A 22,132-nucleotide genomic window follows, 5' to 3' on the forward strand; every position below is an offset into this window, starting at 1 on the left:
TTCTTCTAACACTTTTATGGTCTTAGATCTAATGTTTAGGTCTTTGATCCATTTTGAGTTAACTTTTGAATAGTGTATGAGGTTTGGGTCCTCTTTCATTGTTTTGCATATGGATATCCAGTTCTCTAGGCACCATTTATTGAAGAGACTCTTCTGTCCCAGGTGAGTTGGCTTGACTGCCTTATCAAAGATCAATTGTCCATAAGTAAAAGGGTCTATATCTCAATACTCAATTCAATTCCATTTGTCAATATATCTATCTTTATGCCAGTACCATGCTGTTTTGATCACTGTAGCTTCATAATATGCATTAAAGTCAGGTAGCGTGAGACCTCCAACTTCATTTTTTTCTCAGGATACTTTTAGCTATTTGGTACACACTGCCTTTCCTGAGAAATTTGGTTATTGGTTATTCTGTTTCTGAAAAATAAGTTTTTGGGATTTTAATTGGTATTGCATTGAATCCGTAAATCAATTTAAGTTGAATTGACACGTTAACTATACTTAGTCTTCTAATCCATGAACACGGTATGCCCTTCCATCTATTTAGGTCTTCTGTGATTTCTTTTAGCAATTTCTTATAGTTTTCTTTGTATAAGCCTTATGTCTCTTTAAATTTATTCCTAAATATTTTATTCTTTTGGTTGCTGTTGTAAATGGAATTCTTTTCTTGATTTCCCCCTTAGATTGTTCATTACTAATATATAGAAATACTACAGATTTTGAGTGTTAATCTTGTAACCTGCCACTTCGCTGTACTCACTTATTGGCTCCAGTAGTTTTGCTGTGGATTTTTCGGTGTTTTCAACATAGAGTATCATATCATCTGCAAACAGTGAGAATTTTACTTCTTCCTTTCCAATTTTGATGCCTTGTGTTTCTTTCTTTTGTCTAATTGCTCTGGCTAGAACTTCCAACACAGTGTTGAATAACAGTGGTGACAGTGGACATCCTTGTCTTGTTCCTAATCTTAGGGGGAAAGTTTTCAGTTTTTCCCCATTGGGAATGTTGTTAGCTGTGAGTATTTCATATATTCCCTTTATCATTTTGAGGAAGTCCCCTTCTATTCCTATCCTTTGAAGTGTTTTTCAGCAGAAAAGGATGTTGAATTTTGTCAAATGCCTTTTCTGCATCAATCCAGATGATCATGTGGTTTTTCTGCTTTGATTTGTTGATACAGTTTTCTTATGTTGAACCCTCCTTGCATACCTGGGATGAATCCTACTTGGTCATGATGTATAATTCTTCTAATGTGTTGCTGGATTCAATTTGCTAAAATTTTGGTGAGGATTTTGCATCTGTATTCATTAGAGAGATTGGTCTGCAGTTTTCTTTTTTTGTAATATCTTTGTCTGGCTTTGGTGTGAAGGTGATGTTGGCTTTGTAGAAAGATTCTGGAATGTTTGGTAAAATTCACATGTGAAGCGGTCTGGTCCTGGACTTTTCTTTTTGAGGAGCTTCTTCATGACTGATTCAATTTCTTTACTTGTGATTGGTTTGTTGGGGTTGTCTATTTCTTCTCGAGTCAATGTTGGTTGTTCATGCCTTTCTAGAAAGTTGTCCATTTCGTCTACATAGTTGTATTTATTAGCATAAAGTTGTGTGTAGTATCTTGTCATTACTTCCTTTATTTCTGTGGGGTCAGTGGTTATGTCTTCTCTTCCATTTCTGATCTTATTTATTTGTGTCCTCTCTCTTCTTTTTGTCAGTCTTGCCAAGGGTCCATCAATCTTATTGATTTTCTCATAGAACCAGTTTCTGGTTTTGTTGATTTTCTCAATTGTTTCCACATTCTCAGTTTCTTTTATTTCTCTCTGATCTTCGTTATTTCATTCCTTTTGCTTGCTTTGGGGTTAGTTTGCTGTTCTTTCTCTACTTCTTCCTGCGGTCGTCTTCCTAGAAGGCGATCGCTTGGGGGCAACTCTTTAACTGCTATGTGTGAATTCAGAGCTCTGTAGTCGGGGTCTAAGGCGTGCTGGAGCTCAGTAGCAGGCTGCTGAGGGACCCAAGAACCTGAGCCGAATACCAATTGTTGGCACAAAGCTACTTTATTGTTACATTGCAAGAGCTTAAGTGCTTGGGGGCTCAGGTGCTAAGAGGACCCCGAGGCTCGGTGAGCTACGGGTTATATACAGTTTGGGGAGGGGCGGAGTTAGGACATGGACTCCAGGGGAGGGTAACCAATCACACACGCATGGGGACAGTTGCTAGGCTTAGGGCAGAAGTTAGGTATAGGGATAGAGTTGAACATAACAGGAAGGCTGTGGTTTTGTGGTGGGCTATGGAAATGGGCGGTTTACGACAAGAGGGGGAGAGGACTGTAAGTAAGAAGAATAGGGAGTGAAATCTAAAAATTTTTAAGGACTGCTAGGCTCCAATCCCAAATAATATGCCACACTTCCAAGTGGACAATTAGTTCCTTGATTTTTGCCCTTTCTTCTTTTTTGATATAAGCATTTAGGGCAATAAATTTCCATCTTAGCACTGCCTTTGCTGTGTCCCATAAGTTTGGATATGTTGTATTTTCATTTTCATTTGCCTCCATTTCTCTTATAATTTCTTCCTTGATCCACTGGTTGTTTAAGAGTGTGTTGTTGAGCCTCCACATATTTGTCAATTTTCTGACACTGTGCCTATTATTGATTTCCAACTTCATTCCTTTATGATCTGAGAAAGTGTTTTGTATGATTTCAGTCTTTTTTAATTTATTAAGACTTGCTTTGTGACCCAGCATATGGTCTATCCTTGAGAATGATCCATGCGCACTTAAGAAAAAGGTGTATCCTGCTGTTGTGGGGTGTAATGCTTTATAAATGTCTGTTAAGTTTTGCTCATTTATTGTATTGTTCAAATTCACTGCTTCTTTATTAATCCTCTGTCTAGATGTTCTCTCCATTGATCAGAGTGGTGAATTGAAGTCTGCAACTATTGCAGTAGATGTGTGTATTTCTCTTTTCATTGTTTGCCTCGTGTTTTCATGCATTCTGGCTCGGTGCATAAATATTTATGATTGTTATGTCTTCTTGCTGAATTGTTCCTTTTATTAATACATAGTCTCCTTCTTTGACTCTTTTAACTGTTTTACATTTGAAGTCTAATTGGTTGGATATTAGAATAGCTACTGCTGCTCTTTTCTTTTTTATTTTGAACATCAGTAACTCATAAAATAAAGTTAATTATTGAGGACATACAGCAGAACAATAAATAAATGTTTGAATAATTGTCACAGGTCAGCTCTACTTATGTTACCTGGAAAATTTTTTGTGATGAATTCTTTGAATTCTTCCATTTTATCTTCATAATTACCAACCTTAAGCTTGGCTGTCAAACTGTGTATATTACCAAACTTTTTCTTGAGGTGCTGAGGGCTGCCTAGGCACTTAAACTTCCCCTTCGCCATGATGGCCAGCCTGGTGCAGAGGGACTCACATTCCTCCACACTAGGGAGACAAGGGAAATACGGTTGAAAAGTCTCATTTTTTAAAAATTTTATTAATTAAAAAAAATTACAAGAAACAAACATTCCCAACACATACACTCAGCAATTCACAATATCATCACATAGTTGCATATTCATCATCAAGATCATTTCCCAGAACATTAGCATCAATTCAGAAAAAGAAATAAAAAGATAACAGAAAAAAAATTTTTACAGGCCATACCCCTTACTGATCCCTTTCATTGATCACTAGCATTTCAAACTAAATCTATTTTAACATTTGTTCCCCCTATTATTTCTTTTTATTCCATATGTTCCTCTCATCCGTTGACAAGGTAGATAAAAGGAACATCAGACACAAGGTTTTCATAATCACACAGTCACATTGTGAAAGCTATATCATTATACAATCATCATCAAGAAACATGGCTACTGGAACACAGCTCTACATTTTCAGGCAGTTCCCTCCAGCCTCTTGGTTACATCTTGGATAACAAGGTGATATCTACTTAATGCATAAGGATAACCTCCAGGATAACTTCTCGACTCTGTTTGGAATCTCTCAGCCACTGACACTTTGTCTCATTTTACTCTTCCCCCTTTCAGTCGAGAAGGTTTTCTCAATCCCTTGATGCTGGGTCTCAGCTCATTCTAGAGTTTTTCTCAATCCCTTGATGCTAAGTCTCAGCTCATTCTGGGATTTCTGTCCCATGCTGCCAGGAATATCCACATCCCTGGTAGTCGTGTCCCATGTAGACAGGGGGAGGGTGGTGATCCTGCTTGCTGTGTTGGCTGGAGAGAGAGGCCACATCTGAGCAACAAAAGAGATTCTCTTGGGGGTGACTCTTAGGCTTAGTAGGCTTGACCTATCTCCTATGGGGTTAAGTTTCATATGAACAGACCCCAAGATTGGGGGCTCAGCCTATAGCTTTGGTTGTCCACACTGCTGGTGAGAATATCAAGAATTCAACTTGAGAAAGTTGAGTTTTCCTCCATTCTCACCATTCCCTGAAGGGGACTTTGCAAATACTTTTCCACTCACTGATCAAATCACTCTGGGATTCATCAGGGCATCACCTGGACAAACCAACAAAATCTCATGTCCTACACAAAGTTCCATGTACTTGAGGTATTCAATCAACTATCTACATAAGTTATATTAGGAGATGCACTAGTCAAAGTATAGATTTGTACAAAATAAATATTTTTTTTGCTTTAGTCTCACACATTAGTTGAAATTTTAAAATATTAAGTACCATCTATTTTCAGCACACTGCAGTAATGACATTCTTTTGTTCTTCCTCATGCAAAAACATTTTTTAAATTTGTACATGTTATCACTATCATTGTACACTCTAGGCATTCCTAGATTACACCATCTCAATCTTTATCGTCTATCTTTCTTTGTGATTTCATTTATGTCCCAGCCCTCCTCCCTCTATCATTCTCATATGTAGCTTCATTCAGTGTTTTAACATAATTGTATTACAGTTAGGTAATATTGTGCTGTCCATTTCTGAGTTTTTATATTCAGTCCTGTTGCACAGTCTGTATCCCTTCAGCTCCAATTACCCAATATCTTACCCTATTTCTATCTCCTGATGGTCTCTGTTACCAAGGAAATATTCCAGGTTTATTCACTAATATCAGGTCATATCAGTGAGACCATACAGTATTTGTCCTTTTGTTTCTGGCTAATCACACTCAGCATAATGTCCTTAAGGTCCATTCATGTTGTTACATACTTCATAACTTTATTCTGTCTTACAGATGCATAATATTCCATCTTATGTAAATGTTACAGTTTGTTTACTCAACTCTCTGTTGATGGACATTTTGGCTGTTTCCATCTCTTGGTAATTGTTAACAATGCTGCTATAAACATTGATGTGTAAATGTCCATTTGTGTCCTTGGCCTCGTGTCCTTTGAGTAGAGACAGCATATAGATGGGTCCTGTTTTTTAATCCATTCTTCCAGACTATGTCTTTTGATTGGAGAGTTTAATCCATTAACATTCAGTGTTATTACTGCATCGGTAGTACTTTCTTCTACTATTTTGTCTTCTGGATTTTATATGTCATATCTAATTTTCCTTCTTTTTACCTTTACTCATAGTCTTCCTTTCTACACTCTTCTCCACACCTCTCTCTTCTGTCTTCGTATCTGTCTCTAGTGTTCCCTTTAGTATTTCTTGCAGAGCTGGTCTCTTGGTCACAAATTCTCTCAGTGATTTTTTGTTTGAAAATGTTTTAATTTCTCCCTCATTTTTGAAGGACAATTTTGCTGGATATAGATTTCTTGGTTGGCAGTTTTTCTCTTTTAATAATTTAAATATATTATCACACTGTCTTCTCGCCTCCATGGTTTCTGCTGAGAGATCTGCGCATAGTCTTATTGGGCTTCCCTTGTATGTGATGGATTGCTTCTCTCTTGCTGTTTTCAAGATCCTCTCTTTCTCTTTGACCTCTGACATTCTGATTATTAAATGTCTTGGAGTATGTCTATTTGTATCTGTTCTCTTTGGGGTATGCTGCACTTCTTGGATCTGTAATTTTAAGTCTTTCATAAGAGTTGGGAAATTTTCAGTGATAATTTCCTCCATTAGTTTTTCTCCTCCTTTTCCCTTCTCTTCTCCTACTGGGACACCCACAACACGTATATTCATGCACTTCATATTGTCTTTCAATTCACTGAGTCCCTACTCATATTTTTCCATTTTTTTCCCTATAGTTTCTGTTTCTTATCAGATTTCAGATATTCTGTCCCCCAGTTCAGAAATCCTATGTTCTGTCTCTCGGAATCTACCATTGTAGGTTTCCATTGATTTTTCATCTCTTCTACTGTGTCTTTCATTCCCATAAGTTCTGTGATTTGTTTTTTCAGACTTTCAGTTTCTTTTTGTTCTTTCCTTGCCTTCTTTATATCCTCCCTCAATTCACTAATTTGGTTTTTGATGAGGTTTTCCATGTCTGTTTGTACATTCTGAATTAATTGTTTCAGCTCCTGTATGTCATTTGAATTGTTGGTTTGTTCCTTTGACTGGGCCATATCTTCAGTTTTCCTAGTGTGATTTGTTATTTTTTGCTGGCATCTAGGCATTTAATTACCTTAATTAGTTTATTCTGGAGATTGCTTTCACTTCTTTTATCTAGGGTTTTCTTGCTGGATGAATTTGTTTTCTGTGTGTTCTTTGACATTCCGTTCAGCTTTATCTGGACATGTAGCTTAAGTTTTGTTTAACAGAGGAGAATTTTTCAGTTCTTGTTCTTGTTTCTTGCCATGCTTGTGTGGTGCCTTTCCCCACACACACTTAGGAGGGCCTACTTAGATATTATAGACCCCAGCCAGATTTTCCCAGACCAAACTACCCTTCTATCAGGAGGAAAGAGTCATCTGCATCGGTTTTCCCTGAGGGTGACACAGCAGGTTGAAAGATTTTCCTGTGAAGTCTCTGGACTCTGTTTTTCTTATCCTGCCCAGTATGTGGCACTTGTCTGATTGAAGGTCCCACCAGCATAAGATGATGCAGTACCTTTAACTTTGGCAGACTCTTCCTGCTGGGGGCATGGTGGAGACAGAGGAGAGACTGTAGGCTGGTTTTAATGGCTTCAAATTACCAAGCCCTGGTGTCTGAATTTCTTGATGGAGGGATTCCACCTGGGTGGGGCTTCACCCCTCCCCTGGGGAAGGCACAAGCTCCAGATAAGCCCCCAAAAGAGCTCACTTCTGCTTATCCCTGGGGCAGTTGCAGCCTGAAAAGTCCTGCCACTGTATCCAGAGGCAATCAAGCCTTTGTAGATACACAGCCACAAAAACCTCTGTTTCCTTCTTTTTTTTCCCCCCCTTTTTCTGTCAGTCCTGCCCCCTTGGCGCCGGGGCAAAAATGAGCAACCTCTGCTTTGATCAGGTTCACCTAAGCTGGGGGCCTATTTTCAGTAGTCAGAATTTGTTAATTAGTTCCACAATTGGCGTTTGATTGTGCCCAGTCCCTGCTCCTGGTAAAGTGCTTTCCTTTTCCCTCTAGAAAGTGGCCTGTAGGGGAGGGGCGCTGGCCCCTACAGCTTTGGGAACTCACGGTTCTGGGCGGGGGGTGCTTGCAGCTGGTCCAGCTGGTCCAGACTGGAGTATGCTGTGTGTCTGGTCACTATCGTGGCTCTGGAAGCTGTTCTGTACTGTTTCTGGTTATTTAGTAGTTGTTCTTCAGGATGAATTAAAATGCGCACATTGTTAAGCCGCCATCTTGACCCGAAACTCAAAGTAGAATCATTTAAAATTTTAAAGAACCAAAAGTACCAAAAATATCAGTAAGGCTAAATATATTTGAAAGTTTTCTGTTTATAATTGGCTTGTTCTAAATAGTTCACCAGATTTTTCTGATAATCCTGACTAAAAGCATTCTTTGATGGTTTTGAATTATTTTCAACACACTTGATCAGTTTTTATGTTGATTATTACATGTTGCCTTGTGTTAGCATCATGTCTAGATCTCATCTCCTCTAAGTGTTTCTTCATATATTAACAATGTAGGTATTAAAGTGCTCTGTTTAATGTAGTATTTGAACCATCTTATGTCAATTAGATATGTTTTAAATTCTGAAACTAGTTTCATACAGTCAGCATCTCAATAAACTTAAAAAGAATAGAGTTTTTTCTCCCATAAATCTGGTTGCTATTCAAAGCCAGCCTGTGAGGTAGTTCTGTGTAATTGTAGCCTTCCTTCTGCCATAGAGTTTTCTGTGATAGTCTAAGTGAGTGCTGGGCAGTGTCTGTGCTCCCAGGGCCCGGCCACCTGGATGCCTGGGCTTGGGGTTGGGGTTTGCTCAGGTGTTCCCACCTTCCGTCTGTGGAGGCTCACAGTGTCTGTCACACTGCCCTCTTGGTGGAAATCACGATGAACCTGTTTACATAAAGTTTTGCATTTAGAAAATTATCTTCTATCTCTTCTTCCTATTTCTAGTTCATTCATTCATTGACTCAGCAGTTATTCAACAACTATTGGTACCCACTCTGTGACTTTTTTTAATTTGGCTTTACATTTTCTGTATTATCTTTTTAATTGAGGAATCTTCAGACACATGCAGTCCATACATAGTGTACCATCAATGGCTCACATTATCATCACGTTGGTGATCACCATAATCATTTCTAGAACATTTGCATCACTCCAGAAAAAGAAAAAAGAAAAAGCCCATACATTCCATACCCCCTTATACCTCCCTCTCATTCACCACAAGTAAGTCAATCTACCCAATTTTTCCTTTTATTCCCCCCACCCCCCATTATTTATTTATTTTAACGTTATTTTTTCACTCATCTGTCCATACCCTGTATAAAAGGAGCAATGAGACACAAGGTTTTCATAGTCAAACAGTCATATTGTAAAAGTGGTTTGGTTATATTAACATCTTCAAGAATCAGTGCTTGTGGAACATAGCTCAACGTTTCAGGTACTTCCCTCCAGCCACTCCAATACACCATAAACTAAAAAGGGATATCTATGTAATGCATAAGAATAACCTCCAGGATAACCTCTCTACTGTTTGAAATCTCTCAGCCACTGAAACTTCATTTTGTCTCATTTCCCTTTTGGTCAGGAAGGCTTTGCCAATCCCATGATGCCACTACCCTGTAACACTTTTCAAGGTGCTAATCATCTTCCTATCTCCTTTCTATCACTTTCTGTCACTTTCTATCACTTTCATGGTGATAGAAAGTATCTCCTTTCTATCACTTTCATGGCTGTTTTGACATTCTTTTGGGGATGGGGGGCAAGTTGAATGAAAAGTTCATGAAAGTGTTTTATTCATATCTTGTCTCTGTTCTTTCTTTTTCTGTCCTCTACCTACCTACTCAGCTTTCCTCATACCTGTTGTCTCTCACACATGCACACACACACATACATGTATATTTTTTATTTACTTCTGGGTTCCTTTTTTGCTATACTTTATTTTAGTTCAGAATGGCTTCTCATAGTGGAGCAATTCATTGGGGAAAATTCAAGTTTCAGTCGTCAAAGTGTTGTTGTGGCTCCTTTATTGAAAGAAATGTCCTGCTTTTCCAGTGTGGGTCTCTGGTTAATGACATTAAGTCCTCTCAAGCCTTAGCCTCCAACTGCCACCTCACTTCAGTTCCACAAAGGGGAACTAGTGATACTAGTTTATATTCTAGGTTTTAAACTTTTATACACATCCTTTGTTCCCTTTCCTGTTTTCTCTCCTGTTTCCTGATTCCACACACCCCACCCTCTTCCTGAGAACCAGTGTTGTGTTCATTTATAAATTCATGCAGAAGGATAAAGGAGAAACTGGAAAGAGGTTCTGCCCACCTGTATGCTTCCACCCCAATTCTCAGAGCAGAATGGAAAGGAGCATTCTTGGCTCAGGATATGGGAATTGAAATGGGATTTTTGCCCCACTTCTACTCTTCCAGCTTCCTGTCTCCTGCTCTCCTTCTGAGAAGGAAAAGAGAGTTCTCTGTGTTCTGCATTTTTTGAGAGTCTCTGTCTGGATGTCTTGAATTGCTGCAGAGGCACAGTCTGCTCTGGGATGACATCTTACATGTTCATTGAAAGTTCATTTCAGGGGTGTGTGGTGGAACAGCAGGCAAGTTTGGTTTTGGCAAAGACTTCAGGGAATGTTCTTTCTTCTTGCTGTGCTCTCACAATCTTTCCAGAGCAAATTGTTATCCTTTTGGACCAGATGACAGTTAAAAACCACATGCCTTATAGTGGACTTATTCATCAAATAAAGAAAGATTTAGATGGCATGCCTGACATACATCTTGAACAGCCATCCTAAAAATATATTTGTTTTTATTTGAATGTTAGGTGATGCCTGGAGGGTGATTTATTTGCAGTGGGCATATTTTAAGTTAAATCACATTAATTTAGTTCTGTTTGTCTCTTTTTGAATCCTTTATAAAATGAAAAAAAGTAAAATAGAACTTAGACTGCGGAGTTCAAATACACGACTATAGTTTTCAGCCACAGGCAATTTTAAATAAGGTTCAAGGAGTAGCTGGGAGCTCGTGGCTTCCCTTTCTAGGGGTTGGCCTGTGGCTTTTGCTACTCTGGCTGCATCCTCAGTATGCCTATGTTATGCCTTCCTTTCCCCACCATCCATGGGGGTTAGGGGCTCATTGATCAGTTAACTACCAGCCTCCTCTCCCCACTGGAGACTTGGAGCATGGGGCACCTAGTACAAGTTCTGCAGGGCCTGGCCAGTCCCTCAGGTTGCCATGAGCACTTGCCCTCTGGGGCTCTCTGGCCTTACCCCCCTAACCACTGTGCACTCAGTGTGCACTCAGGTTTCTCTCTCATGGTTCCCACCTGTCCTGCAGGAGCTCCACACCTGGGAGGAGGAGCTGACGTGGGCTGCACTCCAGCAGAAGAACCTGGAAGAGCTGCTGCAGCACAAGGAGAGGAGCTGGCTGAGTGGGAAATCGACAAACTGAAGTGGGAGCTTAACATCATCCTCCACCAGCTGTGCCAGGAGAAGCCCCGACTGAAAAAACGCATGGGCAAGTTCAGGAAGAGCCAGCTGAAGCTAAAGAATGGCAACTGCATCAGCCTTCCCTCTGGTCACTGGCCAGGAGCCTGCTGGAAGTGAGAACAGAGAGCCTGTTGTGGGGTGGGGGAAGGGCTTGGTGTGGGCAAGGATCCCTACCTACTCTGTCCCAATAGTGGGGACTGAGCTTTTGGAAACACAAGACCTAGGGTTTCAAAATGGACCTTTGTTGAAATCAGCCATTCTGTTCAGTAGAAAGATGCTGGCCTGCTGAAAATATCGCCCACTTTAGGGGCATTAGTGACTGTGACTGAACACAGAAAATGAACTGATAGGTGAGTGTGGTCCAGGCTGCTAGAAGCATGGCTGCTCACATAGGCACCTTTCCTTTTAGGCAGACTCGGAGAAGGAAGCATGTGATTGGGGTGGGGTGGGAGAGCAGTTTGTAGATTTCAAGGTGTATATGTGTGAGACAGGAGAAATCTTGCCTTTTCAGAATAGCTCATGTCAAGGTTTATTTAAATGGCTAGTTCTCTGAATGCACTTGAGTTTATGTTTAACTCACAGGACTTTGATTTACACATAAGCTTTAGAAACACATTGGCTAAAAATATATACATTTTTGACTTGTGAAGACTCAGAAAAATGCAAAGAAATATGAAGCTATGAATTAGAATCTTTGTGTTGTACAGTGCACCCATTGAAGAAGGTAAGTGTTCAAGTGTATGTTTGTATAGATAAAAAATGTTCACTTGCGTTCTGACACATAAGGCCCAAGGAAGCAAGCTTTTTAGAAGTATAAGGAACTAAGGAAAAATAGCATGATAGGAACAGCAGTGGTTGGCTTTCAATGGTAGCTTAAGTATAGACAAGGGAATTAATTCACTGAAATTCAGTGAATGTGTTCATGGGATGTGTTTACTGATCTCCTTGTTGTATATCTTTTTCTTTTCAGACAACCTTGAGTCTTTGAGTACATCTTGAGCATATAACATGTGTTGAGCATATTGCCACGTGCTGGGAATACAACTTGGTGGGGAGACCCAGGTGCAGACAAACAGCTGTTGTTAGTCCTCTTTGACAGATGAGGAAAGTGAAACTCAGAAATTCAGAGCTAAGCACAAACCCTGGTTTACTGTCCTTAAGTTCTACATTCTTTCTGCTGTACCATAACTGCCTTTGGAAGATAGAGTTTGGACCATCTCCCTCATTTCCTTAGGTTGCTCTCACCAAAGACTAGTTCTTAATACCCACCTCTATCCCCACTTAGTAAAAAGCATCAGTCCCCCTCCTTTGTTCCCTGAGAAAAGGGGACAAGTACTAATAGATCATATGAAATAGAGAATTTTAAGTTAAATTTCCTAGAATAATATACAAGGTCTCATTGTCTAAAAAGCTGTTCTAGATATATAATCATATATAACCTGTAAGTCTGTATTATATAGACAGCTCTCTGAAGACTGTCTAATGAAAGGTCACTCAGAAAATGAATTTTCCTCCTTTCCATATCTCCACCTTCCATTTCCCTTTGGGAAAAAGAGAGAATTCTGAAAGAGAACATTTTCCAGGTGAACAATAAGCTTTTCAGGCCTGTCAGTTTTCTTACATGAATGTCATTATGGGAAAATTCAAATGCACATGCTATCTGTCAGTCTTTCCTCAAGCAGATTTCCAGCAGAAGTTCATGGTGCAGGCATCTCCATCCATGGACAAAAGAAAAAGTCTGATCAGCAGCTGCTCTAGTCCTCCTACAGGCCCCACCATCATTCCTTGCCTTCGTGCCATCCAGTGTGAGACTATTTCCTAAATTATTTGGGGTCAGAACACACCAGGTGTCTGCTATGTCCAGCCACCAGCGGGTTCAGGCTTGCTCCATCCATAACTTCTGCCACCTGTCCTTGACAGCATGTATGTACATGTGCATACATACACATACCCATAGCCTTTCCCTTTGTCTCTGTCCATTAACTTTACTATGGTCTCTTCTACATTTTATTCTTAGTCAAATATCAGCAAAGGGTTTTGGGGGTATCAGTGGTAGCTCAACTGATTTACAAAGTGATTTGCAATCTAGTGTCTTGTGTCGATACAGGTTGGTACCCTGGCCTGGGGCCCAGGCATGTCCTCTGCCATATTTGGACATCATTGTTTTTCTTTTGTCCGTCCTTTCCAGGGAAGGGCTTTTGTAAAGTCTGAGTCCTGAAGAAACTTGTTAAATACTTTTTATGGTCAGCTGGATCTGGACCAATTTTGCTTTTATTGCAGTGTGAAAAAATAAATAAATTAAAGAAATAATTTTCCTAATTTAAAGATAGATAGATTTCATCAAAACAAAGGGGAAAAAATTAAATTAAAAAAAGCAGGGACAGGCCATGATGGCTCAACAGGTAGAGTTCTTGCCTGCTATGCCATAGACCCAAGTTCAATTCTTGGTGCCTTCTTGTGCAAAAAAAAAAAACAAAACTAAAACTAAAAAACAGGGTTTATGACTTTTACTGAAAGATAAAAATCACTGGGGTCTTTTACATGTGTCCACAGTTCACTGGAATTGATGGGCACTTTCATATGCTCTAAATTTTGCCTCAGTCCCCTCAACTTCCTGTTTGATGGTAACTGGCTCCCTTCACACAGTTTAGATAGAAGCCTGGTCCCTGAGGGTTTGACTGTTGCTCTAAGGTATCCATGTCAGAAGAATGCTCCTTTTCTCTTATGTTTCATATTTCTCTAGTCCTGTTCATTTCCCATCACCGCCTACTCTTGACTTTCTTCTCCTTAAGCTTGAACTCCTCATTTTCTCTGCTTCCAGATCTTTCTTATTTTGCAGTTTTGCACTTTTCATCTTCCTCAATCCCTTCTCTTCTTCTCTCCCACCTCTCTTCTCATCACCCACCCTTGCCTCCCCATCCCACCCAACAGAGTAAGTTGCTTAAGTCAGATCTGTTTGGAACTCTGATGTTTGGTTGGTCTGAGCTTCAGCTTTGCATTGGACTTAGGGGGATTTAGGAAATTTTTCTGTGTGCTTTGAGAAAGATAAATGATTGGTGGCTGAGACCTTCATTACTTTCCTGGCTCTACTTGGGTACAGAGATTTTTTTATGAAGTTGAACTTTTTCCCTGCAGCTCCAAATGTGGGTGTTGATCTGGCAGAGTAGAGGTTAATCTGGGAAGGGCTCTGTATGTCTTTTTCCAGATCCCACCCATCCTTTGTAATTCACAGTGACACCAGGTGAAAGCAGAAAAACCTGGGGGCACAGCTCAGTCATTCCTAAGGAGGAAGGTGAGGAGGAGGAGAAGAGGGGCCCCAGTGAATAAGGAATGGATATGGGGGCCCAGTACTCTTGGACAGAAGGAACTTGCCTCGGGAGATGAAGGGTAAGAGCCAGATAATGTGAAATTCTTTCTCACTGAAAAATGGATACACTATTTTAAAATACCTTTTTCTGTTTTGGGTGTTTCAGTGGTTTCTGAGAAATCACCTGATCTTTACAACAGAATTTTCCAGTCTCTTTGTTCTCTGGAATTTCCTAGGATAGAGATCAGCAAACTTCTTCTCTGATGGACCAGATGGTGAATTATATTTTAGGCTTTTCAGGCCATAGGGTCTCTTTCACAACTAATGAGCTCTATTGTTGTAATGCAAAAGCAGCCATGGACCATGGACAGTATGTAAATGAGTGAGCTTGTCCAGTAAAACTTCATTCATAGAAACAGGTGGTGGGCAGGTTTGGGCCATGGATTGTAGTTGCCAACCCCTATAGGTGTCCCACTGAAAGTGGTGAGCAGCCCAGGTATTAACCAGATATAAGTATTCTGGCTAAGTATGCTACTTACACCTGGCTCTTCCTTCCTCTTTAAAGGTTTGTTCAAGAGAGGGATCATTAGCACGATTCCAGATAAGATTTGCAAGGTGGCTATAAATTCTAATAGGTTCAGTGGTTCCACTTCATTTAAATGTATTTCCTGCTTTGGTATTAAATGTAATTTTATTTTGCAGTAGAAAATATTAACTTTTGGCGTTTCCTTCCCCCATATGTAAATTCGCCCTTGTAAACTTTCGAAACATGTCAAAATATATGATGTAACTTTCCTGATTCTCAATTTTTATTGACATAAAATGTCAAGTAAAGACCTCTTTAATGCCAGAGGTTTTTGAGAAACTCAGGAAGATAATGTTTATATTTTAGTATCTGTCAACAGAATAAAATATGTAATGACAAAAGTATCTTGAATTCAGTAATGTTAACTGAATCTGTGTTTTGTGAATCTTAGCATTGTAGTCCTTTTTTAAAAATAGTACATATTGAGGAGAAGCCAAGATGGCAGCTTAGCGAGGTACGGGATCTAGTTCGTCCTCCAGAATGCTACTAAATAACCAGAGCAGTACAGAATATCCCCTGGGACCACATCAGTGACAGGACACACAGCGTACCCCAGTCTGGACCAGCTGCGAGCCCCCCAGAACTGTGAGTTCCCCAAGCCAAGATGGTCAGCACCCAACCCCAACAGGCTGCTTCCCAGAGGGGAAAGGAAAGGGACTTGACCAGCAGCAGGGGACGAGCACAACTTAGCTTCAAGTGTGGAATTAATTCACAAATTCTGACTACTAAAAAGAGGCCCACAGTTCAGGTGAACCTGGTCAGGGCAGAGCTGGCTCATTTTTGCTCTGGTGCTAATGGGGCAGGGCTGATGGAAAAAGAAAAAAAAAAGAAACAGGTTTTTGTGGCTGTGTTTCTGTGGAGGCTTGGCTGCCTTTGGATACAGTGGCAGGACTTCTGAGGCTGCAACTGCCCCAGGCATAGGCAGAAACAAGCTTCTTTGAGAGCTTGTCTGGAACCGGTGCCTTCCGCAAGAGAGAGGTGAGGCCCAAACTCAGGTGAAATCCTTCCCTCAAGGAATTCAGACACCAGGGATTGGTAATTTGAAGCCATTAAAACCAGCCTACAACCTCTCCTTTGTCTCCACCACGCCCCCAGCAGGGAGAGCCTTCCAAAGTTAAAGGAGCCACAACATCTTTTGCTGGTGTGGCCTGCAGGCAGACAAGCAGCACATAGTGGACAGGACAGGAAAAACTGTGTCCAGAGACATCACAGGAAAGTCTTTCAACCTGCTGGGTCTCACCCTCAGGGAAAACCAACACAGGTGACTCTTTCCTCCTAACAGGGGCCAGTTTGGTCCGGGAAAATCCAGCTGGGGTCTATAATACCTAAGTAGACTGTCATAAGGGGGGGCACCATACAGGCAGGGCAAGAAACAAGAAAACAAGAACTGAAAATTTCTCCTCTGTTAAACAAAACCTAAGCTGGAGGTCCAGAAAAAGGTGAACTGAAGGTTAAAGAAGAGATAGAAAACAAATTCATCCAGCAAGAAGACCCTAGGTAAAAGAAGTGAAAACAATCTCCAGAATAAACTGCTTAAGGTAAGTAAATACTTAGATGCCAGCAAAAATAACAAACCACACTAGGAATATTGAAGATATGGCCCAGTCAGAGGAACAAACCAACAATTCAAATGAGATACAGGAGTTGAAATGATTAATTCAGAACATATGAACAGACAATGAAAACCTCATCAAAAACCAAATCAATGAATTGAGGGAGGATATAAATAAGGCAAGGAATGAACAAAAAGAAGAAATCAAAAGTCTGAAAAAGCATATCACAGAACTTATTGTAATGAAAGGCACAGTAGAAGAGATGAAAAAAACAATGGAAACCTACAATGGTAGATTTCGAGAGGCAGAATGTAGGATTAGTGAACTGGAGGGCGGAACATCTGAACTCCAACAAGAAAAGAAAATATAGGGAAAAAAAGCAAATTTAATTCCCAGAGACTCAGGAATTGAATGACAATATGAAGGACATGAATATATGTGTTGTGGTTGTCCCAGAAGGAGAAGAGAAGGGAAAAGGAGGAGAAAAACTAATGGAGGAAATTATCACTGAAAATTTCCCAACTCTTATGAAAGACTTAAAATTACAGATCCAAGAAGTGCAGCATACCGCAAAGAGAATAGATACAAATAGGCATACTCCAAGACATTTAATAATTAGAATGTCAGAGGTCAAAGAGAAAGAGAGGATCTTGAAAGCAGCAAGAGAAAAGCAATCCATCACATACAAGGGAAGCCCAATGAGACTATGCGTACATTTCTCAGCAGAAACCACAGAGGTGAGAAGATCTTCTTCACTGCCCTCCCTCATGGCCCCAGGACTGTGAGTGTGAAAGTGTGAATGTGACTCCTGCTGCTGGAGCTTGGGTGTCCACATGGAGCCCAGACATGCACCTTGAGGCCCTGGCATGTTCCCCCATCTCGGGGCTGTGAGGTGACCGGGGTCCCTGTGCCTGGTGCCCGAGGAAATGCCCTGGCTGCACCCCTGGCAGGGTCCTCCATCTGGGGGCTGTGGGGTGACCGGGGTCCCTGTGCCTGGTGCCTGAGGAAATGCCCCAGCTGCACCCCTGGCAGGGTCCTCCATCTCGGGGCTGTGGAGTGACTGGGATCCCTGTGCCTGGTGCCCGAGGAAATGCCCCGGCTGCACCCTGGCAGGGTCCTCCATCTGGTGGGCTGTGGGGTGACTGGGGGACTCTGTGCCCAGCACCAAAACCTACACAGGCTTGCCAGCTCCTGTCCCAGCTGTCATCATCCTTCACTCAACCCTTCCTCTGCCTCGTGGTTGTCAGGGTGTGAAAATGTTGGAACCAGCACCCTTGTGCCCACAGAACAGGGAGGTGCCTGGGTGGGTTTGCATTAAAGAGTCACCTTTTCTCTTCCAGAGAGCTCCTGTCCAGTGACGTGATGATGGAGTTCAGCACGGCTTGCATCTACCTGCATGTGACTGTGAGTCCCAGGAGCAGTTCACGGTAAGCCCTTGTTGGCCTGGGACCCCAGGGTGAAGCCGTGGGTTGCTGGAAGCATGTGCTTTCCCTGGTGAAGTCCGTCGCCTTGGTCTGAAAGGTCTCTGTTCCTCTCAGAATGCAATGGTGCTTTAGGTGAAGACCCAGCTGCATCTCTGCAGCCCTTAAATGGTGGGGTGGAGCCTGCAGTGGGAGAAGCCTGCTGTGTAGAAGGAGCCTGTCATATGTGGTGGAGCCTGCTGTGTGGGTGGAGTCTGTCATATGGGGTGGAGCCTGCTGTGTGGGTGGAGTCTGTCATATGGGGTGGAACCTGCTGTGTGGGTAGAGTCTGTCATATGGGGTGGAGCCTGCTGTGTGGGTGGAGTCTGTCATATGGGGTGGAGCCTGCTGTGTAGAAGGAGCCTGTCATATGGGGTGGAGCCTGCTGTGTAGAAGGAGCCTGTCATATGAGGTGGGGCCTGCTGTGTGGGTGGAGTCTGTCATATGGGGTGGAGCCTGCTGTGTGGGTGGAGTCTGTCATATGGAGTGGAGCCTGCTGTGTAGAAGGAGCCTGTCATATGGGGTGGAGCCTGCTCTGTGGGTGGAGTCTGTCATGTGTGGTGGAGCCTGCTGTGTGGGTGGGGTCTGTCATATGGGGTGGAGCCTGCTGTGTGGGTGGAGTCTGTCATGGGGTGGAGCCTGCTGTGTAGAAGGAACCTGTTATATGTGGTGGAGCCTGCTGTGTGGGTGGGGTCTGTCATATGGGGTGGAGCCTGTGTGGGTGGAGTCTGTCATATGGGGTGGAGCCTGCTGTGTGGGTGGGGTCTGTCATATGGGGTGGAGCCTGCTGTGTGGGTGGGGTCTGTCATATTGGGTGAAGCCTGCTGTGTAGGGGCAGAGCCTACCAAGTGGGGTGGAAGGTGGAAAGCCCAGAGGGACAGAGTGCTGCACGCAGGTGGCTCTGGGACTTCAGAGGAGTGTGGCACCTGCAAGGCTGTGTATGGCCACTTGCAATGGGTAGAGTCTGGTGGGAGCCAGCTACAGACAGGCCAGACCCTCTGCTCAGGATAGGTGGAGGCACTTCTGAGCAGGAACCACTCAAGCAGGATTTTGGAAGCTGTTTGCTGGGTGGGAGCATGATCGTCTCAATACCCCGCCTGTAGGGAAGCCCCAGCTTCCCTCACAGTGGACCGTTTCCTCACCTGTCCTCCATGCTTCCCCACCCTCACAGTGTGTGCAGCACCCATGTGGGATCTTTCTTCCCCATGAGGCCTGGTCTGTGTCATCGGTTCCTCCTCAAGCCAAGCAGAGGGCTTAGCCTTGGCAGGAGCATGGCCCCACCTGGGGCTGGATGCAGTGATGGGTGCAAGTGCCTAGGCCAGTGTGGGGAAAAGCGTGACATTGGAGGGTGCATAGGGACAGAGGTGCCACCTTGGGTACAGGGGCAGTGGGGAGTGGGCCAGGGTTTACAGTGTTGTTAAATTGGGACATCTGTCCCAGTGATAGCAAGGAGCTGTCCTCACCCAACCTGGGCCCTAATCCCAGCCTCACTTGGCCTCTCTGCCTCGTCTGGCCTCACCCCTGCTGATGTTCAGGCACCCCCACAGCGCCCTGTCGTCCGGCAGAGTGCGGCCGGCATACAGGGGTTGGGGTGCATGGACAGAGCAGTGCCCAGTGGTGCTCCACCTCTTCGTCTGGAGCTCATCCAAGAGTCCGCCCCTCCGCCTGTTACCTGCTGGGGTGATGGCACCAGGCCAGCCCGCCGGCTCCCTGCTCTTCTGTGCAGCCCTCTCCCACCAGCCCAGCACTGTCTCCCTCATGCTGGACGTGGTGAAGTGGATCCTGCACTCCAAGGCCTCCGGGAGGGCTGGGTTTCACTGGCCCTGGTAGTCATCCTCCCTGCACCAACCCCCTGGCCTCTGACTGTCAGAGGAGGGAAATTGAATTTTTATAAGACTAATAGTGGCGGAGCAATGTATTTTAGCTGAGTCTGATTTAAAAAATAGGCCATTATTTGAGAGAGGAAATTGAAATGCATTTTTCTTGTATGTAAATGCTGTCACAAATATGAATGGGGTCAGAGTCCTGGCCTGTTCCCAGAATGAAGTTGCCCCTCCTGAGGCAGCACATGGGGTGGGGTCCTCACCTGGGGGTGCTATTCCTCACCTGAGCCCCCCAAGGTCAGGTCCTACACGCTGTTGGCCCCCACTTAGCCAAGAGGTTGCCCCAAAGCTGTGCTCTGGCCCCGAGGCCCAGTCATCTCACCTTAAGTGACCGGTCAAGTCTTGATGCCTCACGTGTACCTGCCCAGAGCCCCCACTCAGCAACCTGGCCTGCAAACTTGCCAGCCCCCACAGCCTGCATGCCCCTGGGAAGCCTGGCACTTGGGGGTTCAGGGGCTTCTGCAACTGTCCAGACAGTACACCAAGGCCCAGTTGAGACCATGTGGTCAGATGGGGGCCTAGGATGTCACAGCCCTGGGCAGGGGCCAGGGGTTCCTGATGGGGAGGGGAGCAGGCCCATCAGCCCTGGCCCCTGAGAGCACCTGCAGCCACCCTGTGGTGGGGAATGAGGCAGCACTCATGGGCTGGCGTGGAGGGCGGTTTCCCCTATAGGACTCCATGCTGAATGGCCAGCTCAGCCTCAGGAATATGAGGCTGGGAGGCCCAGTTTAGGAGAATGGAAGATCTTCTGGGGGTGTTGAGGATGGAAGGGGCCCAAGGGGTGGGGAGGTGGGGTGTGGCAGGGCGCCCTGCATGGCTGGGTCTGCGGAGCTGAGCATGTCCTCCTGGGGCGGCCATCCCCTCTGGAATGGGTCTTGGGTCCAGTCCAGCCTCCGGGTACTCACTGGGACCTTCCCTTGTGTGGCTTCTCATCAGATCATGGAGGGCAGCCAGGCCACAGGGTGAGACCCTAAGCTCAGTGCTGTGACTGTGTTTTGTCAGCCACAGCTTGGGTGGGCTTAGGTGAGGCCGTGCATGTGGTGGGCCTGCCCAGGACAGTGCCAGGTGTGAACAGCACCAGGTGTGGACAGGACCAAGTGCTAGAACAGTGCTGAGTGCTCAGGAGAGTGTGCTTTGTGGACAGCATTGGGTGCTCAGGACAGCACGGGGTATGGACAGTGCAGGGTGCTCAGAACACCACAGGGTGTGGATAGTGCTGGGTGCTCAGGACTGTGCTGGCTACTCAGGACAGCACCGGGTGTGGACAGCACTGCATGCAGACAGTACTTGCTTGTGGACAGCATCTAAATGTTAGCTGCTGTTGCTGCCTGCCTTCCCCCCTAGGCGGCCTGTGTTTGCTGAGCCCAGGCCTGTGCAGCCCAAGGAGTCAGTCCATCCAGTTCTCATCTGTTACAAGGAGCACTACAGGGAGATCTATGTCACTTTACTTGCTTTCAGCCAGTGCTTCCAGTGGGCTTCACTGTTGGCCCACGGGGAGGACGATGTTGAAAGTGAGGAGTGGTGGGCAGCAGGGTCTGTGTCTGACGTAGAGCTTCAGGGATCAGCTGAGACTTAGGGGCAGTTGGAGCAGATGCCCCAGCACCCTTGTGGTTTGGGTGGTTGGGTCACCAAGATGGCACTGCACACAGATTTTCACTCCCATGCTGGCCCTCTTGTTCCCCGCCTGGCAGCAGTTAGCTCCAACATACCCTGTACTCTCCAGCTCAGAGTCTTTTGTGGCTCTCATTTCCCTGAGAAAACGCCCACAGCATAATACCTTCAGGGTTTTTCCAGCCTGAGTCCCCTCCCCCAGAGCATCTCTGGTCCCACCTTGGTCCTGGGTCCCAGCCACACTGCTGACTGCTGTGCAGTTCTTGGAATAACCTACATGTTCCTACCCCAGGGCTGATACTTGTGCCATCCCTGGGACACTTCCTCACTGCAAGTGCATGGACACCCCCCCACCTCCATGTGGCCTCTGCCATGGTGTCCTGTGGGCAGGGAGGCTGCTGGGTGAAGGATCTGGAGCAGCCCTTGTAGCCCCTCCATCCCTCTGGGGCATTGTGCTCAGTGAATGGCTTTGGGTTGATGGCTGAGTTCCCAGGGGCTGAGTAGTGCTGGGGGTGGGAGGGCCCATGAAGTCCATCTGTGGATTAAATGTGAGTGCCTGTTACCCCCAGCAGGGAGGCAGGGGTCCACGTGCATAGAGCTCAAAGGTGAGTCAGGTCGAGGAGCCAGATGGGAGCCCTGGGGTTGTAGCTGTCTCAAGTCACGGGCTAATGAGCTCCCCAGGTGCCGAGCTTGGTATTGGCCTGTCCTGGGAGGGAGGCATCCTGGAAGGCTCATAGAGCCAAGGAGGACTTGCAGGAGGAGGGCAGGCTCTGTGTCCCGGTTGGGGATTGCTCTCTGCCTG

Source organism: Tamandua tetradactyla, chromosome Y (assembly GCF_023851605.1).
Source record: "Tamandua tetradactyla isolate mTamTet1 chromosome Y, mTamTet1.pri, whole genome shotgun sequence".
NCBI lineage: Eukaryota > Metazoa > Chordata > Mammalia > Pilosa > Myrmecophagidae > Tamandua > Tamandua tetradactyla.